Source organism: Microcaecilia unicolor, chromosome 7 (genome assembly GCF_901765095.1).
Source record: "Microcaecilia unicolor chromosome 7, aMicUni1.1, whole genome shotgun sequence".
Lineage (NCBI taxonomy): Eukaryota > Metazoa > Chordata > Amphibia > Gymnophiona > Siphonopidae > Microcaecilia > Microcaecilia unicolor.
In genome coordinates, this window is record NC_044037.1 from 3,426,845 (window position 1) to 3,442,606 (window position 15,762).

Below are 15,762 nucleotides of genomic sequence, written 5' to 3' on the forward strand. Positions count from 1 at the left end.
ATATGTTATGTTGGGAGGCGGGGATAGTGCTGGGCAGACTTATACGGTCTGTGCCCTGAAGAGGACAGGTACAAATCAAGGTAAGGTATACACAAAAATTAGCACATATGAGTTTATCTTGTTGGGCAGACTGGATGGACCGTGCAGGTCTTTTTCTGCCGTCATCTACTATGTTATGTTACTATGTTGCTTGCAGCCCTCTAGCAGTTGGGCTGTGGCATTCTGAATTAATTGGAGCTGGGGCAAACCAGTTGGTAGACCAGTGGACACTGCATTAGAGAGTATTTCAGCTATGCAGGTAACCTACTGACAGAAAAGACATGACCTTAAATGTTCGCAGGTGCATTAGGTTTACTGATGGTCTTGCAGAAAGTTAATTTCACCTCATGAGATGTTCTAGTTATTGCAAACCACATGGCTTTGAACAGGATTTGTGGCAATTGCCATACAATAAAATGTTTATTAGATGCCTACACTATCAAAGAATATTAGGCAATTTAACACCACACATCATATCAAGGGCATAATTTTAAGCACAGGTCACAGTTGACATCCGCACAGGTGATTAGGTAGAGGCTGTGACATGAAGACATAAACCGACATGTTTTTATAAAATGGCTTCACAAAACCTGCAAAATCATAGCTGAAATGCAACCCCATGCTGGAGCAGGAGTAATGTACATGGGGAAGCAGATGTTCCCCAAATACACCTACACACAGGTTAAGTAAAGTGTGCGCCTTTTTACCACAGCATAACTTTCTACACACAAACCGTGAAGTAATTTTCTACAATCTGAACATAAGAACAGCCATTCTGGGTCAGACCAATGGTCCATCTAGCCCACTATCCTGCTTCCAACAGTTGCCAATCTAGGTCACAAGTACCTGGCAGAAACCCAATTAGTAGCAACAGTCCACGCAAGTGATCTTAACACAAACTTTTCCTGGGCAGCTTAGTCCACTGGTCACCATCTTCTCCTCTTTTGTCCTCAGCTATTTGGCCACTGTCCCTGGGTCTCTTGCTCTCTTCACTCCCTCCACGTTGAATATTTGTTTTTCTGTTGCCATTTACAATGAACCACATCTAATCCGCTCTGACGCCTCTGTTTCAAGTGACACAAAATAAAATAAGTTGGTGCAGTAAAAGTGCTTAAAAAGAGACGATGCAGATCCCGAAACCGATTGTGCTAGATGGCATAAGTGAACGAGGACTTGAGGCGATTCTTGAGGAAGGCCTTCTTTTGATATTCTGCTATGCTAGGTTGCCTCTCCCCCACTGTGGACTGTGTGGCAAATAGCCTTACATGAGATGATAGTGATGGAAAAGGCCGACGCTGCCAAAATGGGAGGCTTTTTTGCGAATCTGGGGGCTGTATGGGTTCTGCTCTAAATATTTAATGGTTGCACATATGCACCATGGATGCTCACTCCGAGCTAGGGGTTGGTAAGCACTAGGAATCTGTCAACGTATATTGTGCATGGGGTATATAAGTAACGCCTTATGCTGACTGTATGGTTCAGTTTATTAAAGTGAATAAAAATGTAAATAAAAACAGGAATCACATGGACTAGAAAACAGACAGAACAGAAAAGAAAAAAAATATGTTAGGGTTTCAAGGAAATGAGACCTTTAAGCAAGATCAGAGCCATGGATCTGTCTGGAGGACAGTTGAGACTGTCAGTGTCTTTTGAAAGATGTCAGAGCTGCAGCCTCTTCCAGAACCGAACAGATTGAAAATAATCCTTAATTGCTAAACACACACATTTCTCTTGTTTCCTTTCAAATATACAGACTATTTAATGAGAGTGCTGACATGGCCCATTGACAGCTAAACCAGTGCAAAAAAAGAGAAAAACCTGTCAGACAGGCAGAGCTGCATCTCTCTATAGGCAGCTGCCTAAGGGCGCCATGATGAAAGGTACACCTTCTCCTCTAGCTCCACAGCCCCCTCAAGTCTGAGCAGCAGCAGAACCCAGCCCTTTAAAAGTACAGGCACTGTGCATCTCAATCCCTCTAAGGGAGAGGCATATTACCATCAAGGCAGAGGGATGCCTACAAAGCACCCTTGAATCTGAAAGACCTCACATTGTTTGATTCTCGATATACAGCCAAAATGTTTTACACATTACATATAATACAGGTACTGTACTTTCTCTGTCACTGGGGCAATGGTGGGTTAAGTGACTTGTCCAGGGTCACAAGGAGCCACAGTGGGAATGGAACCCACATTTGCCTTCTCCCAACAGTCCTGCGCCTAGGGTCAGCTATGAGTTAAATCTAGCATTGCAGACAGCTGACATAAAAGCAGACCCTTGAAAGATAGGAATGCAATTGCAAAACTGAAGTAGACGTCTTGGGAGCTGGAAGAGCCAACCTTGTTTCCTCCAAGTTTCTCAGGCTACTACTACTACTTACTACTAGTTAACATTTCGAAAGCGCTACTAGGGTCACGCAGCGCTGTACAATTTCACAAAGAAGGACAGTCCCTGCTCAAAGGAGCTTATAATCTAAAGGACAAAAATGTGCTAGTCTTGGAATGCCCCCTAGCACTGTTCCCTCTCATCTGTGCACCTTTTTCTTAAGTTCTGCGTGGCAGTTGTGGACTGCTGTTCACTGAAGTACAGTTGTATTTCTCTAGCGCCGTTCGCATAGGGAAGCTGCTCCCTTCGGAGCCTGGTAGCTTTGCTGCTTCCACTGAAAACAAATGCTGGGAATGGGATTCTGGGAGTAGTAGTTTCTCCGGGACTAGGAGACTGTGTACCCCACCTGCCAAGCTACGTAATGACTGCAGCTCCCAGAAATTAATGGGATCATGTGTGTGCAAAGAGACACTTTAGCAGCTAACTTCACACCTCACCCGCGGTGTGCTTGCAGATGGAGCCTGCCTAGGAGGAGAGGGAGCAAAAGACCTGGGAGAACCAACTCTTGGCCATATTAGTAAGCGGACACCGGGCTCCAGTGTGAAGTTCTGCTTGACAATTTCTAGCATTTGCTGTAAATATGTTTATGACGAAGAAGAACCTAATAGGGGAGTGCAGCAGCACAATGAGTGACCAATAGGCTAGTTGACTTTTTGATCACATGCCCAAAAATGCTTCCGTACCCCTCCTGAGAGGTGAGAGCTCCCCCAGCAATCCTGACATGCCCCCCCCCCCCACACTCCCAAAGACCCCCACTGGGTCCCATCTCATAGAGAAGCCATGATCTGGAAAGACCCCTGCACCCCTAAAAGCATCGATGCTGACCCTCCTCCGAGTTCCCCTACCACTTTCGTAAGGATGTGCTGGTGGTCTAGGGTACAGCAGGAAGCAACAATCCTTGGTTGCTGTTGCTGCCTCTGCTGTCTCCTGGTTCAAAATGGCTGCCGTGACCTTAGGTCCTTAGCTAAGGTCGTGGCAGCCATTTTCAGCCCAGAGCCCAGCACAAGCGACAGCAACAGAGGATCGCTGCTGCCTGCTGTACCCTAGACCACCAGGAACATTCTTCAGGTAGGCCCGGGGTGGGGGGCCCGAGCGGAGGCGGTGGGGGAACTGGGAGGAGGCCCAGTGTTGATACTTTTCGGAGTGCAGGGGGGCCTTCCAGATCAGGGACAGCATTTGGAAAGGGGATGGATCCATTTGGGGGGAGGTTTCCTCTTTGAAAGGTGGATGGATAATGGCTGCTTGGAGGTGGGCTTCAGGAGGGGCTCATGGAAACGTTTTGAGGTGGGACTCAGTGGGGAGGCTTAGAGTGGTATGGAAGCATCAGGCTCTTCTTCGTCATAAACATATTTATAGCAAATGCTAGAAATTGTCAAGCAGAACTTCACACTGGAGCCCGGTGTCCGCTTACTAATATGGCCAAGAGTTGGTTCTCCCAGGTCTTTTGCTCCCTCTCCTCCTAGGCAGGCTCCATGTGCAAGCACACCGCGGGTGAGGTGTGAAGTTAGCTGCTAAAGTGTCTCTTTGCACACACATGATCCCATTAATTTCTGGGAGCTGCAGTCATTACGTAGCTTGGCAGGTGGGGTACACAGTCTCCTAGTCCCGGAGAAACTACTACTCCCAGAATCCCATTCCCAGCATTTGTTTTCAGTGGAAGCAGCAAAGCTACCAGGCTCCAAAGGGAGCAGCTTCCCTATGCGAACGGCGCTAGAGAAATACAACTGTACTTCAGTGAACAGCAGTCCACAACTGTCACGTGCACTTATGAAAAAAGGTGCACAGCTGCGCAGCTTAGACGGATCAGTGGTGGAATTAGAACTTTGGTCTTCACATCCTCACTGATTAGCCAACAAATCCAGAGAGGTATAATGTCAAATTAGGGAAGCACACCGGTGGTGGCTGTATTTAACTGGAATCTTAACTGATTTTATAGTCTTAGAAACAGAGAAATTGGTTGGGTTACTAGAAGGGGCCAAAGATTATTATATGAAACTGTCAAATTTGCGCAAAACCGACTATGGAGTTACAGTTTTCAAAAAAATATAGATAACACATTAGATGCTGCTTCTTCCAAAATCTGTGATCCACAAACTCCCTCACTGAGGTTGCCATTTTGTTATCAAAATGTACTTTTCTGCTTCTGCTAGCCAATGTTTGCGTTTTTGTTACGTATTTTTACTTATGGTTCATTTTGGAATTTTAGTGTGCTTTTAGCCTAGGTTGGTTCAGCATTTAAGCTCATCCCTCATTTGAAGAATTCTGCCACTAGTTATGAAGAAGCAGCACTGAAGGAGTTAAAATTATGGCTGGTCTTGAGATTGACAAGCAGGTCTGGTTGTCAGTATGTTTACATGAGATCTGAGTCTCCAACAATTTGCATATCTGGTTATCCAGAAATGGCTCTGGAGCCCACTCCAACATGTTCCACATGAGCTCACGGGTCATTACATATGTACATATAGATATAAGGGTATATTACATACACCCTTCGCTCTGAATTAAAATGTTCTATTACGTATTGTGTTGACATTGTAAGTAGTGTATTATGCCATACTTTGTATTGTTATTTGAATGTTTTTGCTGCTGTAATTGTCTATTGCGTGTGTTTGATTTATTCTTACTGTACACCACCTTCAGGTGGTAAATAAATCCTAATAAATAAATTAATTAAATTAAATATAGATTACTACAATAGAGGTTTGATTATCTAACCATCCAGCATAGGAGACAACTTCCCACAATTATTGGGGGTGCTAAACCCAATAGACGTTATCCCTCCCTGAACAAAGTCAAAGAGTTTGTTCAATATTAGGGTGGGGGTTGCTCCAGCACCCACAGTGCTGGCATAGCCATCAGACCTCCCCAGTGATGTCATCACATTTATTTCTATCAAATATATTTGTTTTAAAACAATTTCTCTGTGCCTTTGTTCATGCATCGGTTGAAGGATCTATGCAAAACTATGGCATATTTATTGTGAACATCCTGAAAACCAGACTGGCCTGAGAAACACTGACCTTAAGCATGGAAGGTATTGTAAGCTCAGATCCCATGCAGGCAGGGGACACAGGTTGGCTACAGATCCCCACCTGTAACAGCTTGATTCTCAACAAGTTGTCACTTCAGGTTCTATGGAAGACTAATCCCTGTAACTGGAAGATTTGTGTTAGAGGGATTTCAGCCTGTCCTTTGCTACCACCACAGAAGTAGGAGTAGAGTAATGCTTTTATCCTGTGCAGTGCCTGGGGATGGTTCAGGAATCCATTTACTCAGCTACAAAAAAAAAAAAGGTCACGTTATGTCAATTAGCTGATCAATGCACCTAGACCTAGTCCCACTGTTTTGGGATCTGAACAGCAAAGAGAGTGAAAGAGTGACTTTATCCCATGCAGGCACCACACCGATACATCAGAACAGACAGCTGAACTGCAGCGATTCTGAGCCCCGTGCAAGTGTCACACTGATAAGATGGTGATATTAGAGAGGAAACCCAAACCCTCATGTGCTCAGAGCAGCTGCCCACCCTCTGCCCCCAGAAACTTTGCTACAGTTGCATAAAGCACTAGTAAACCATATTCACATGATTAAGAAGCAGAAGCTGAATGTAAGTGAGCCAGCAGAGCCCTCTCAGTACCTGGCTTGCAGCCTGTCTCTTCCTCAGACCAGCGTGGAGCTCTCTTCACTGACTACTGTCAGGACTCACTCGACACAGGTAAAGCCTGTGACACCCTCTAGACGCCACCTGCAGGACACTAGCAGACACTGCAGTGAGGAGGAAATGTGCTCTCAAGGCACCCCAGAATCTGTCCCTCCACCAACAGGAAAGAGACACCACCTAAAGACCTGGTAGAAACAGGAGAACATAGCCCCTAGCACCAGGAGTGAAGCTCAGGATCCAGCTTCATTATGTGTAGGGAGGGGTCATTTGTGTTATGTTTGGCACCCTCAAGCATTTCGAAATGTTGGCACTTATGACTGTGAGGTATGACTAGAATTACAAAAAAAAAACCCAACCCACACAGGAAAAAGTGCCCTCTTTGGTTCGTTAACAAGACCCTGGTGCAAATGCTCCTTACAATGGATGCTGTTACCTCTCCCTCCCCAGAAGAGACATGGGGGAAGAGGTCCCTACAGTACAGACATAAAAAGTAAGAAAAGGACAGGAGAAAAGAACAAAATGAAAACGTGAGGCTGCCATAAAATCACCCATTTGTGTGTTGGTCACTGTCTCCTGGTTCAAAAACCATATCTGTGCTGTGTTTCTGGGCAATTCTAATTGCTGATTTCATAGCTAAATTTTACCTGGCCTATGGTGCTGCCTGCAATGGTGACAGGAGCTCATAGCACTACTGATGCTTGAGAGGAAGCAGCAACTGGGAATTTTAAACATGCGTACGATCATGTGTTCTTAGCATATGTGGAAAAGGGTCCCATGGTTCCCTCCAGTCCCCAGCACCCTATCGCCTGAGAAGAGTGCTGCAAAGGCTGAGGATCAGACCACAACCCAAAGGTTTGACAAAACTTGCGCTAATCAGCCTCCCTTCATGCTGCCTAGATTAACCTGACCCTGGACCCCAAAGGATGGAAGATGAATTGCAGTTACCAACCTTCAAAGATAATGGATCTCAACCCAGTCTTCGGGACATACCTAGCCAGTCAAGTTTTCAAGATACTAATTGGGTTTCTGCCAGGTACTTGTGACCTGGATTGGCCACTGCTGGAAGCAGGATACTGGGTGAGATGGACCACTGGTCTGGCCCAGTGTGGCTACTCTTATGTTCATACCAGCAATGAATATGCATGAGCTAAATGCCTATGCACTATCTCCATTATATGCAAATCTCTCCTGCCCATTCATTCATTCTATCTAGGTTTTGTATACTGACTGTTGATCCTTACAATGGTTCACAAAAGGAAAAGAGGTCTCAGTAGAGAGAAGTTACATACATCCAAATAAACTATGATAGCTTGCTAATACAAACTTGTAAAATTAACACCCATTGTGGATATCCTGAAAACCTGACAGACTGGGTGTGTGTCCCCAGAACTGGGTTGAGAACCCCTGTTTGAAGACAAACAGAAATCCCACTGCAGCTCCTTGTGACATTGCCTCAGCTACAAATTAGAGGGGCATAATTGAGTCCCCATCCCCACCAGTCCCCAGTCAATTCTACTCCATCCCCAATCAATTCTTTTCCGTCCCCCACCCAACTCTCATTTAAAAAGATATTGTAATTCAAACAAAACATAAAGGTCATCTTATAACTTGTTAAAATTTAACACAAAACAACAGACATAAATTGCACAAGAAAAATAGTATTAACATGAACTTTGAGAAAACAATCATTTCACACTATGTAAAAATAAGAACAGCCATACTGGGTCAGACCAATGGTCCATCTAGCCCAGTATCATGTTTCCAACAGTGGCCAATCCAGGTCACAAGTACCTGGCAAAACCCCAAATAGTAACATTCCATTCTACCAATCTCAGGCCAAACAGTGTCTTCCCCATGTCTGTCTCAATAGCAGACTATGGACTTTTCCTCCAGGAACCTGTCCAAACCATTTAAAAACCCAGATACACTAACTACTGTTACTACATCCTCTGCCAATGAGTTCTAGAGCTCAACTATTCTTTGAGTGAAAAAATATTTCCTCCTATTTGTTTTAAAAGTATTTCTATGTTAATTTCATTGTGTCCCATTTACACAGCCAGAGTTCAGTTCCACTTAATGTTCAATTGTTCGCCCTGAAACTGAAAAGAACTTTCTGATGTGCTGGTGACAGGAGTTCCAAGCAGGGAACAGGGAACATGTGTCACTTCCAGCCTACACATGGGACCTCTGTTGCCAGTAGGTGAGCAGAACTCCTTGTCTGAGCTCGATATGTATGTATCCACTTTGATCACAGAAGCCATTTCCTGGCTCTTGAATAAGTCTAAAAAAATCTGCCTCCCAAGCCTTCAAATGATCCAAGATAGCCGCAATACAGTGAGCTCCCGCAGCCCCCTCCTGATCCCACCACGGAGCTGGTTGTACAGCTGCACAATCACCAATCAAGAGGCATCCTTTCCTGCAGTATACAGAGTTGCTCCCCGGGATTTCAAGATAAAAAGAAAATGAGTAAGGTAATAACATTACCCTCCATCCCCCTTTAGCCCATTCTTACAGTGACATAACTTGGGAAGTCTTAACGTGGACATGAACTTCCTCTCTGGCTACCAAAAGTCTATAAGAAATACTAGGACTAGGGGGCATGCGATGAAACTACAGTGTAGTAAATTTAAAATAAATCGGAGAAAAGTTTTCTTCACCCAACGCGTAATTAAACTCTGGAATTCGTTGCCGGAGAACGTGGTGAAGGCGGTTAGCTTGGCAGAGTTTAAAAGGGGGTTAGACGATTTCCTAAAGGACAAGTCCATAAACCACTACTAAATGGACTTGGGAAAAATCCACAATTCCAGGAATAACATGTATAGAATGTTTGTACGTTTGGGAAGCTTGCCAGGTGCCCTTGGCCTGGATTGGCCGCTGTCGTGGACAGGATGCTGGGCTCAATGGACCCTTGGTCTTTTCCCAGTGTGGCATAACGCCTCCGCTTCTCCTGTACTGCGGTCGAGTAGTCTTGAAAAAGTTTAACTGGATCGCTCTCATAATTCAAATTTTCCCTTTTAAGTTTATTGCCACGTAATATTTCTGTTTTATGCAATTATGAATTTTTATAATGACAACTCGCTGTCTCTGTCGGCCATCTTGGAAATGCCCAAGTCTGTGCGCCCTCGCTATGCAGAAACGGCCAAAACTGTCAGAGCGAATTCCTTACGAAGCCATTGTTCCAAAAGAGTTGCCAAGTTTCTTTCAGGTATGTGTTCAGATAAACCTACTATACAGAGGTTACTGCGACACAATCTATTTTCCAGATCTTCTAGTTTCTCTGCCTGCTCCTGAAGTTTCCGCTTCATCTCTGCCAGATCCGGGCTCCATTGCTCTGCTGCGTCTTTTATGTCTGAGATCCACTTCTCTAAGGCAGAGGTTCTTTTAGTAATCTCCGTCAGCATGGCTTCCATTTTGCTGAATTGTCCGGTGTAAAGCGGGGCTCCAGTGTTGCACCAACCGCCATGGTTATCTGCCCCAGCTGCTGCTCTGAGAACTCCATATCCAGTTGAATGACCACGTCCGCTATCTTGGGCTCTGCGCCTTGTGGTTTCTCATTTTCTATCTTAGTACCTTTTTGATGTTGTGGCTGGCATTGGCACCATGTATTGTTTCATTAGATGTTCTCACATGCTAGTCTAGTCTGCCTTCACTGCTCAATTCGAGAAGCAGAATAAGTTTTTAGCCAAGAGAAGAGAGGGGACCACAAAGCAGCGCTACTGCACAGCTGCTGCTCTCAAAGCATCACATAATCTCCTTCTTGCTTTTAATATACTTAAAAAAATTGTACTATGTGTTTTTGCCTCCAACACAATCTTTTTTTCAAAGTCCCTCTTTGCTTTCCTTATCAGCGCTTTGCATTTGACTTGCATTCCTTGTGCAGTTTCTTATTTTCAGTCGGGTCCTTCTTCCATTTTCTGAAGGATTTTCTTTTAGCTCTAATAGCTTCCTTCACATCATGCCGGCTGTTGTTTGGTCTTCCTTTCTCCTTCTCTATTTGGAATATATTTGGCCTGGGCTTCCAGGATGGTATTTTTGAACAGCATCCAAATCTGATGTAAATTTTTGACCTTTGCAGCTGCTCCTTTAAGGTTTTTTTTCTCTCATCGTTCTTCTCATTTTATCATAGTCTCGTTTTTGAAAGTTAAATGCTAACATATTGAGGACTGAATTAAGCCCTGCAATGCCTTCTAGAGTCTGTTAATGCTGTGGCAGAAATTTCAAGTTTTAAGGGTATGGAGCCTAGCTAATAAAGTTTGTTTTTGTTTTGTTTTTTAAATCTGTGTTTATCAATAACCTACAATTCCTCTTTTAAACTTTTTAGCAAGCACAGAGGTAAATGTCATTTACCCAGAGATGTCCTCTTCTCTCAGAACTTCTCAGAAAGGTAAGTGGGACCTTTCCTCTCTCTATATAGTTTGAATTCTAAGGAGACTGCTTCAAACAAACCCTTGGAAGCTAACCCAGTAATCAAAATGCCTTTAGTAACCTTTGCAAATATTCTACTTCCTCACACCTTGACACCTCATTCTGGTCAGTAGCAGGTCATGCTCATCTGGTTTCTGCAGCAGGCAGTATCTTTGTGCATTCCTGGCCCTTTTGTAATCTTGCTTGACAACTTACATAGTAACATAGTAAATGACGGCAGAAAAAGACCTGCATGGTCCATCCAGTCTGCCCAACAAGATTAACTCATATGTGCTACTTTTTGTGTATACCTTACCTTGATTTGTACCTGTCCTTTCAGGGCACAGACCATATAAGTCTGCCCAGCACTATCCCCGCCTCCCAACCACCAGCCCCGCCTCCCACCACCGGCTCTGGCACAGACCGTATAAGTCTGCCCAGCACTATCCCCGCCTCCCGCCACCGGCTCTGCCACCCACTCTCGGCTGAGCTCCTTAGGATCCATTCCTTCTGAACAGGATTCCTTTATGTTTATCCCATGCATGTTTGAATTCTGTTACCGTTTTCATTTCCACCACCTCCCGCGGGAGGGCATTCCAAGCATCCACTACTCTCTCCGTGAAAAAATACTTCCTGACATTTTTCTTGAGTCTGCCCCCTTTCAATCTCATTTCATGTCCTCTCGTTCTACCGCCTTTGCACCTCCGGAAAAGGTTCGTTTGCGGATTAATACTTTTCAAATATTTGAATGTCTGTATCATATCACCCCTGTTTCTCCTTTCTTCCAGAGTATACATGTTCAGGTCATCAAGTCTTTCCTCATACGTCTTGTAACGCAAATCCCTTACCATTTGCGTAGCTTTTCTTTGCACTGCTTCAATTCTTTTTACATCCTTCGCAAGGTACGGCCTCCAAAACTGAACACAATACTCTAGGTGGGGTCTCACCAACGACTTATACAGGGGCATCAACACCTCCTTTCTTCTGCTGGTCACACCTCTCTCTATACAGCCTAACAACCTTCTCACTATGGCCACCGCCTTGTCGCACTGTTTCATCGCCTTCAGATACTATCACCCCAAGATCCCTCTCCCCGTCCGTACCTATCAGATTCTCCCCGCCTAACACGTACTTTATGGGGATATCTTCCACATCTGGTTATCTTGCATCTCATACTGTTGAGAACGGCTACACAACCTCTTCAACCTCAAAAATTGTCCTGTAGGGATACTGTTTTTCAACTTCTGCAGATGATGACTCTTGTAATGTAAAATAGTGTTTCTAGCAGTAGACTTGTGATATTCTTGTGTTGTAAAATACCTGTCAGAAACTGTATGTTAATATCCAAAAATTCTGCCTGATTGCCCCCCCCCCCCTACTCAAGAAGTAAATTTAATGTTTGGATCACAATGATCTAAATATTGCAAAAAATCTGTCAGATCTCTCATTTCCAGGAAAGCATAATCTATGAATCTCCTCCATAATACAATGGAATCTTTAAACATGGAACGATTGAACAAATTTCTCTTCAAAATCAGCCATATACAAGCAGGCAACTGTTGCAGCTACTGTGCCCTCCATGGCTACTCCCTTAGTCTGGAGGAAATATTTCTCTTGAAACACAAAATAATTTCTATTAAAATAATCTTTCCATATCACTGAGCAATTTCTTTTTGAATCTCAGACATCTGCATCTTTTCTACATACATTGCTATCAATCGCAATGCTGAATTCTGAAGGATGTTAATAATATGAGGCTGTCACATCAAAAGTGGCCAATATAATGGATTGAGACCATAGAAGCTCCCTTCGCCAGCCCAGAACTTTAAAAGTCCCTCCCCCCTCCTCTCTCCATCCCTCCGAGTTCCAGGGTCCTCCCTCCGTCTGAGTTTTAATTGGGCATACTTATTTCAGGTGCTCCAGTGGGTGGGACTTCCAGAATGGTATCTGTAGGTGGTACAAGCCTTTTATACAGGTCCGCAAAGTCCACTTATTAGTAAATGGTAGCAGATCTTTGGGCTTTGATATACAGTGAGGTACTCGCCAGTGTTGCCCCCTTATCCTCACTATTTGATCTCTCCCTGGAGCCACTGATACGAACGCTCAATGACTCACCACAGGCGAAAGGTGCGAAGATCTGCAATCAGGCTATTAAGGCGCTTGCTTACACTGATGTCATATTACTAGTGCTTACCTCACTACAAGATTCGCTTCCTCCCATGTTATCCATACTGCAATATTTCGGTGCACTATCAGGGTTTTCCCTCAATTATGAGAAGTCTAAAGTGCTTGCATTGGACCCAGGGTTAAAGCAGGCTTGGAGGGCAGATTTCCCTTTCTCGTGGGAAGAGATGGCACTGAAGTATCTTGGTGTTATTATTCCAGCTGATCTTTCTACTTTATATACAATAAACATTTCCCCCTTGTTAGAAGAAACAAGGCATAAACTTATTCTTTGGCAGGCTTATCTTCTCTCTTTATGGGGGAGAATTGCCCTCTTTAATATGATCCTTGTAATAAGATAGGCAACGAATCTGAGGAACAGGGGCAAGGGGGGGGGAAAGGGGGGAGGGGGGATTCACTATAAAACATCTACTAATGTTTAATGTTTGTGATACACGACTTTGTTTTAGACATGTTGTTCCAGATATTTTTGAAATATGTGTTTCTCTACTTTCTAATAATAAAAATGATTTAAACATAATATGATCCTTGCCCCTAAATGGTTATACCTATTTCAGCAGCTTCTCCTGTTCTGGAGGAGTGGCCTAGTGGTTAGGGTGGTGGACTTTGGTCCTGGGGAACTGAGTTCAATTCCCACTTCAGGCACAGGCAGCTCCCTGTGACTCTGGGCAAGTCACTTAACCCTCCATTGCCCCATGTAAGCCGCATTGAGCCTGCCATGAGTGGGAAAGTGCAGGGTACAAATGTAACAAAAAAATAACAGGTGAGGGAAGATAAGCAAACTCTTACAAGTGTACTTATGGAAAGGGAGGAAGCCTAGGCTGCCACTGACACTTATTCAAACCCCTAAAAGTCAAGGAGGAATGGGGCTCCTGAACTTAAGGTACCTGACAGTGACTTGTGGTATGCGCTACATTAACGATTGGTTTAGAGGCACTGAGGAGTTCTCAGTTACCTCTCTTGAAACAGCTCTTGTCCCCAGGATACACTTTAGTCATGTCCTCCCCACCTCAAGTAGATTACCTATGACCATTTTACAAAATTATTCCATGCTCAAATCATTAAGAGCAGTGTGGAGGTGGATAAGTAGGAAATAGCATTTTTCTCCACAGGTAACCCCACATTTATCTATCTGTAATAACCCAGTCTTTCCCCTGGGAAAGGGCAAGAGTGTGTTTGCATAGTGGGCACTGAATAGTCTTCAATATTTAGTTCAAGTTGTGACTGAGGAAGGGCCTATGAGATCTTTTGAATATCTCCAGCGGACTTATAGGATACTACCGACATGCTACTTTACTTACGTATAGCTTCAACACTATGTATCTTCTCTAGTTTGCACTGATCTCACGGAAGACATGGTAGACACACTGTCAGAGGCCTACATGTTGGGGTCCCAACAATCGGTGCTACTAAAATTTTATTACCAACATTTGAAAGACACCACACCCAAGCTGGACTATAAGCTATTGGCGACTCTGTGGGCTCAAGAACTGAAGTGCATGGTAACAGTAGAGCAGTGCAAACAATACATACAATTACACTCTAGATGTGCCTGTGCAGAGAAGAAATGCTCTACAAATTTTTTGTAAGACTCCATTTTGCACCGAATCGTGTGTTCAGGGCAGGTATGTTGCAGAACTCAAAATGTAGTTAGTGTGGGACAGCAACTCTTGGACACGTTTTGGGCATGCCCCGCTATAGAAAACTTTTGGAGACAAATGCTTGTGGTAGTAGACACAGACTGGAACTGTACTGTTACATACTGTATGATCGGTTGATACTGTTTAATAGCTACACCTATACACATCCACCACCGGCGGGCTTTAAGAGCTTTGTACAACAAGCTATTCTATTTAGTATCAAAGCAATTTTGTTGAATTGGCTGACGGCCTCTGGCCCAACGCTGTCCCGATGGAGAACACTTTTATTGGTTCAGATGTGCATAGACAGACAAGGGATTTCATCGCTGGATACGGGGCCCAATCTCCGGTTTTGAGACTTGGGAACTGCTTTGGCTCACGTTATCTTTTAAAGCCTGGAGTTATTTGTTAAATATTTAACCTTGAACTTTGAATTGACTTCAGGGAGGGAGGGTGGGAATGATGGTGGTGGTGGTGGTGGTGGTGGGGGGGAGTTGGATGGTAAGTTGTAGCTTTACCTTATTTCTGCTGATTTTTCATTATTTTGAAATTTCAATTAAAAAAAAAAAAAAAAAAAAAGATTTCAACATAAAAGCAAGCCGGGAAAAGAATCAGTTGGACTGCTAGATGACCAAGGGGTAAAAGGGGCACTCAGGGAAGACAAAGCCATAGTGGAGAGATTAATAAATTCTTTGCTTCGGTCTTCACCAAGGAAGATTTGGGAGATACAGATGCCAGAAATGGTATTCAAAGCTAACGAGTCAGAGAAACTGAAGATGTAATGGTGCAATTTGACAAACTAAAGAGTAGCAAGGCACCTGGACTGGATGGCATTCATCCAAGAGTACTAATAGAACTGAAAAATGAACTTGCAGAACTATTGTTAGTAATATGTAATTTATCTTTAAAATCAAGCATGGTATTGGAAGAGTGGAGGGTGGCCAATTTGGTGCCGATTTTTTAAAAAGGTGAAAAATTAAGGATTCTGTGGCGGGACAAATTGCCAAAACAACAGATGGAGAACCGCGTGACGGCTGCTAAGTCTAAGCTAGAGGGAGTGGAGGCATAACAAACTCCTTCTGGAATGTATGGAGGGTCAAGAAAATCATGGAAGGCAAAAAAAACATATTCAGATTGTGGGCCTCCCGGAAAGTGTGAAAGATTCAGAGTTGTTGATGTGACCGAGAAATGGATTCCTCAGGCTCTGGGACTGTCCAATTGTGGGCCTGGTGCACATGGAACGAGCGCACTAGGTGGGTCAGTGGTGAGAGGAAGGGGTCGGCTGAGGCCTGTTCTGGCTCACTTTCTCAATTACTCACTCAACACAAAACTTTGGGAATTAAATAAAAAGAAACACGATTTGAATTACAATGAGCACAAACTGCTACTTTTTCAGGATTTTTCACAGCGGGTGGCTGAATGGAGCACTGACACCATACTGCTCCCAGTTAT

At 43.9% G+C, this 15,762-nt stretch overlaps 1 protein-coding gene across 5 annotated transcripts in view; it reads right to left on the bottom strand.

Moving 5' to 3' along the window:
* GDPD2 (glycerophosphodiester phosphodiesterase domain containing 2) overlaps positions 1-6,308 on the bottom strand; it is a 118,350-nt gene extending 112,042 nt beyond the window's left edge. For 3 of the 5 annotated variants that reach the window (XM_030209649.1, XM_030209648.1, XM_030209644.1), the window contains exon 1: positions 6,059-6,308. The gene's annotated coding sequence lies outside the window, so the exon portion shown is untranslated. Of the gene's footprint in view, positions 1-5,441; positions 5,698-6,058 lie in introns of those variants that run through there. The other 2 variants (XM_030209646.1, XM_030209645.1) reach the window with 2 other exon arrangements.
* Positions 6,309-15,762: the final 9,454 nt, after the last annotated feature.